Below are 5,000 nucleotides of genomic sequence, written 5' to 3' on the forward strand. Positions count from 1 at the left end.
TAATTTGTGCCTTAACGTAACCTAATTTGTGCCTTAACGTAACCTAATTTGTGCCTTAACGTAACCTAATTTGTGCCTTAACGTAACCTAATTTGTGCCTTAACGTAACCTAATTTGTGCCTTAACGTAACCCATGTTGTGCCTTAACGTAACCCATGTTGTGCCTTAACGTAACCCAATTTGTGCCTTAACCTAACCTATATTGTGCCTCAACCTAACCTATATTGCGCCTTAACCTGACGCACGTTGTCGCTGAACCTGCTCTGTAATTGTTATGCAACTCGTTAAATTAGTGTAGTGTTGCCTAACCGCAACCCTCGCAATATAGTTCGCTATTCGCACTGCCCGGTCCCCTGTGTATCGCGTCATGTTAAACACCTTGCAGGTGTTGCTGACTTTCCACATGCTCCTGCTATACACTGTAATGTGGATAGCAGCAGGACGTACATGCCCCCCCCCCCTTCCCCCCTGCCTTCGCAAGCTGGTCGTTGAGAAGTTTGCATGTTCAATGCCCTTCGCATGCCGACGTACTCAGCCTACGTTGTGGTACGGCCTGTCACCTGTCCGCCGATGTACGCAAAACCCACAAACTGTACTGCACATTGGTCCGTATGTACTGAATGATACATCGTGGCACATGTGTGACCGTACGACGACTGCGCCTAGCAACGGCAGACCATACAGTCCAAATATTGTGCACGCAGCTACGTGTCGTCTCCCTATAAGAGCTGGATTGCAGTGTGGTACGCCATTCAGACGTGTGGGAGGAACGGACGCCCTGGATGGCGATCAGCATGAGCAGTCTGTTGATGTAGTGGGAGCGTGTATTCGGACGTAGTCGTCTCTTCTCACACACCGTGATAGCATGTTGCACCGCGTTCCACATCTGCGACATCCTGCAGAGGCCGGCTGACAGTCGTTCGCGCAATGGACACCGCATACGTACGGGGGCTACCTTCCACGTGTTTCTCGAGGCGTGCACATGTTGTTGCGTCTATGTGGGCAGGACGTAGTGTGTTGTGACACTGACACAGGCATGCAATACTCGTTGCAAATGGCGATGGACGTCTACGTTTGCTGGTGACGTTACGCAAATGAACAACAGGTAACCCGTTGTGGTGCGGTTGTTCTCGCTAGAGGTGAATCAGTGTTGGCGACGATCGGTCGAGCTATTAACCGGTTGTTTCAGGGATACCCACCATGCCCACGAACGTGAAAGGGGACCCACCATGCCCACGAACGCGAAAGGGGATCTGGGTGTGAGGCGATACGCGGCGGTGGCTGGGTGGGGACCGTCCCGGCCGGTGAGGGGGGGCCGCCCGGCGTGCTGGCAGCGCGGTGCGTGGGCGCACGCGCTACAGCCGGCTGGTGGGGGCGGCCAGTGGCAGGCGCGCCGGCCGACGGACGCGGCAGGCGGCGCAGCTGCGCGCCGGCGCCCCCTGCTCGCGGCGCCTTGCGGCCAAAGTAGGTCCTCGCGGGCCCGGTGCGAAGCGCGGTGGCCATCTGCAGTGTGCTGGTCCGATTGAGGACTGTGTGCGCTGAGGATGCGCCGCCGCCCGGCGCTCGGCGCCGCGACGCCCGTCTGCTGCTCGGTCGCCCCAGCGGTTCTCGCAGGTGGTTTGTATCGCAGCTGTGCGGACGTGTTGGCGCGTGCGCTGTGCTGGGAGAGTTCGCTTCGGCACCCAAGTGGGGCTTTTGTCCTTCTGTGGCGCTGGCGTTGGAGCTGCCGGTCACCGTAGGTGGCGCGTGTTGTCTCCCGCCGGCAATGCCACGACAGCACGCTCCCGGGCCTCTGTCGGCAGCGGCAAGCTCAGTTGGGAGCACGGGTGGTCGCACCTAAAGCGTCTACTCGCCTAACTCCGGGCGATTGCGCCTCTCTCGAACCCGACCAAGTACTTAGGACGGCGCTGCGCGCCGCCGGGACCTGAGAGGGTTTCGAGGTGTGTTGTGCAGGGGAGCTCAGCCTCCTCCTGTTTGCAGAATAATTGAGCGGACGCTTGCGTGTTCGCGCGGGCCCCCGGGACACACTCCCGGGCGGCCGGCTGCTCAGCTCTAGTTGACGCAGCTCCCTGGTTGATCCTGCCAGTAGTCATATGCTTGTCTCAAAGATTAAGCCATGCATGTCTCAGTACAAGCCGCATTAAGGTGAAACCGCGAATGGCTCATTAAATCAGTTATGGTTCCTTAGATCGTACCCACGTTACTTGGATAACTGTGGTAATTCTAGAGCTAATACATGCAAACAGAGTCCCGACCAGAGATGGAAGGGACGCTTTTATTAGATCAAAACCAATCGTCGGCTCGTCCGGTCCGTTTGCTTGGTGACTCTGAATAACTTTGGGCTGATCGCACGGTCCTCGTACCGGCGACGCATCTTTTCAAATGTCTGCCTTATCAACTGTCGATGGTAGGTTCTGCGCCTACCATGGTTGTAACGGGTAACGGGGAATCAGGGTTCGATTCCGGAGAGGGAGCCTGAGAAACGGCTACCACATCCAAGGAAGGCAGCAGGCGCGCAAATTACCCACTCCCGGCACGGGGAGGTAGTGACGAAAAATAACGATACGGGACTCATCCGAGGCCCGTAATCGGAATGAGTACACTTTAAATCCTTTAACGAGTATCTATTGGAGGGCAAGTCTGGTGCCAGCAGCCGCGGTAATTCCAGCTCCAATAGCGTATATTAAAGTTGTTGCGGTTAAAAAGCTCGTAGTTGGATTTGTGTCCCACGCTGTTGGTTCACCGCCCGTCGGTGTTTAACTGGCATGTATCGTGGGACGTCCTGCCGGTGGGGCGAGCCGAAGGCGTGCGACCGCCTCGTGCGTGCTCGTGCGTCCCGAGGCGGACCCCGTTGAAATCCTACCAGGGTGCTCTTTATTGAGTGTCTCGGTGGGCCGGCACGTTTACTTTGAACAAATTAGAGTGCTTAAAGCAGGCAAGCCCGCCTGAATACTGTGTGCATGGAATAATGGAATAGGACCTCGGTTCTATTTTGTTGGTTTTCGGAACCCGAGGTAATGATTAATAGGGACAGGCGGGGGCATTCGTATTGCGACGTTAGAGGTGAAATTCTTGGATCGTCGCAAGACGAACAGAAGCGAAAGCATTTGCCAAGTATGTTTTCATTAATCAAGAACGAAAGTTAGAGGTTCGAAGGCGATCAGATACCGCCCTAGTTCTAACCATAAACGATGCCAGCCAGCGATCCGCCGCAGTTCCTCCGATGACTCGGCGGGCAGCCTCCGGGAAACCAAAGCTTTTGGGTCCGGGGGAAGTATGGTTGCAAAGCTGAAACTTAAAGGAATTGACGGAAGGGCACCACCAGGAGTGGAGCCTGCGGCTAATTTGACTCAACACGGGAAACCTCACCAGGCCCGGACACCGGAAGGATTGACAGATTGATAGCTCTTTCTTGATTCGGTGGGTGGTGGTGCATGGCCGTTCTTAGTTGGTGGAGCGATTTGTCTGGTTAATTCCGATAACGAACGAGACTCTAGCCTGCTAACTAGTCGCGTGACATCCTTCGTGCTGTCAGCGATTACTTTTCTCTTAGAGGGACAGGCGGCTTCTAGCCGCACGAGATTGAGCAATAACAGGTCTGTGATGCCCTTAGATGTTCTGGGCCGCACGCGCGCTACACTGAAGGAATCAGCGTGTCTTCCTAGGCCGAAAGGTCGGGGTAACCCGCTGAACCTCCTTCGTGCTAGGGATTGGGGCTTGCAATTGTTCCCCATGAACGAGGAATTCCCAGTAAGCGCGAGTCATAAGCTCGCGTTGATTACGTCCCTGCCCTTTGTACACACCGCCCGTCGCTACTACCGATTGAATGATTTAGTGAGGTCCTTCGGACTGGTACGCGGCATTGACTCTGTCGTTGCCGATGCTACCGGAAAGATGACCAAACTTGATCATTTAGAGGAAGTAAAAGTCGTAACAAGGTTTCCGTAGGTGAACCTGCGGAAGGATCATTACCGACTAGACTGCATGTCTTTCGATGTGCGTGTCGTGTCGCGCAACACGCAGCTACCTGTACGGCTCGCAGTAGCCGTGCGCCGCGTGCGGAACCACGCGTTCGTCTCAAAACTAACGGCAATGTTGTGTGGTACGAGCGCTGAAGCGCTGGAGCGGCTGGCCTGCGGCACCTGGCGCCTGGCGCCGGTTTTGAATGACTTTCGCCCGACTGCCTGTCCGCTCCGGTGTGGAGCCGTACGACGCCCATCGGCCGTGAGGCCGTTGGACACTGAACGCTGGAACAGGGCCGCCACACGCCTCAGTCCCGCCTATGCAACTGTCTCGAAAGAGATGGTGGAAACTATGAAAAGATCACCCAGGACGGTGGATCACTCGGCTCGTGGGTCGATGAAGAACGCAGCAAATTGCGCGTCGACATGTGAACTGCAGGACACATGAACATCGACGTTTCGAACGCACATTGCGGTCCATGGATTCCGTTCCCGGGCCACGTCTGGCTGAGGGTCGGCTACGTATACTGAAGCGCGCGGCGTTTGCCCCGCTTCGCAGACCTGGGAGTGTCGTGGCCGCCTGTGGGGCCGGCCGCGTCTCCTTAAACGTGCGATGCGCGCCCGTCGCCTGGCGGTTCGCATACCGGTACTTACTCGGTAGCGTGCACAGCCGGCTGGCGGTGTGGCGTGCGACACCTCGTACAACGACCTCAGAGCAGGCGAGACTACCCGCTGAATTTAAGCATATTACTAAGCGGAGGAAAAGAAACTAACAAGGATTCCCCCAGTAGCGGCGAGCGAACAGGGAAGAGTCCAGCACCGAACCCCGCAGGCTGCCGCCTGTCGTGGCATGTGGTGTTTGGGAGGGTCCACTACCCCGACGCCTCGCGCCGAGCCCAAGTCCAACTTGAATGAGGCCACGGCCCGTAGAGGGTGCCAGGCCCGTAGCGGCCGGTGCGAGCGTCGGCGGGACCTCTCCTTCGAGTCGGGTTGCTTGAGAGTGCAGCTCCAAGTGGGTGGTAAACTCCATCTGAGACT

The 5,000-nt window shown here is 56.6% G+C and overlaps 3 non-coding genes across 3 annotated transcripts in view; all 3 read left to right on the forward strand.

Moving 5' to 3' along the window:
- Positions 1-2,066: 2,066 nt before the first annotated feature.
- On the forward strand, positions 2,067-3,971 carry LOC126443914 (small subunit ribosomal RNA). Its single transcript, XR_007582278.1, has one exon. It is a non-coding gene; the product is annotated as a small subunit ribosomal RNA (ribosomal RNA).
- A 353-nt stretch (positions 3,972-4,324) lies between these two features.
- LOC126443896 (5.8S ribosomal RNA) lies at positions 4,325-4,479 on the forward strand. The gene has a single exon (XR_007582262.1). It is a non-coding gene; the product is annotated as a 5.8S ribosomal RNA (ribosomal RNA).
- Positions 4,480-4,667: 188 nt separating this feature from the next.
- Positions 4,668-5,000, forward strand: part of LOC126443920 (large subunit ribosomal RNA) — a 4,225-nt gene continuing 3,892 nt past the window's right edge. The window contains exon 1 of the ribosomal RNA XR_007582283.1: positions 4,668-5,000. This exon is cut by the window's right edge and continues 3,892 nt beyond it. This is a non-coding gene — a ribosomal RNA (large subunit ribosomal RNA).

The sequence above is a fragment of the Schistocerca serialis genome, unplaced genomic scaffold (genome assembly GCF_023864345.2).
Source record: "Schistocerca serialis cubense isolate TAMUIC-IGC-003099 unplaced genomic scaffold, iqSchSeri2.2 HiC_scaffold_205, whole genome shotgun sequence".
Classification (NCBI taxonomy): Eukaryota; Metazoa; Arthropoda; class Insecta; order Orthoptera; family Acrididae; genus Schistocerca; species Schistocerca serialis.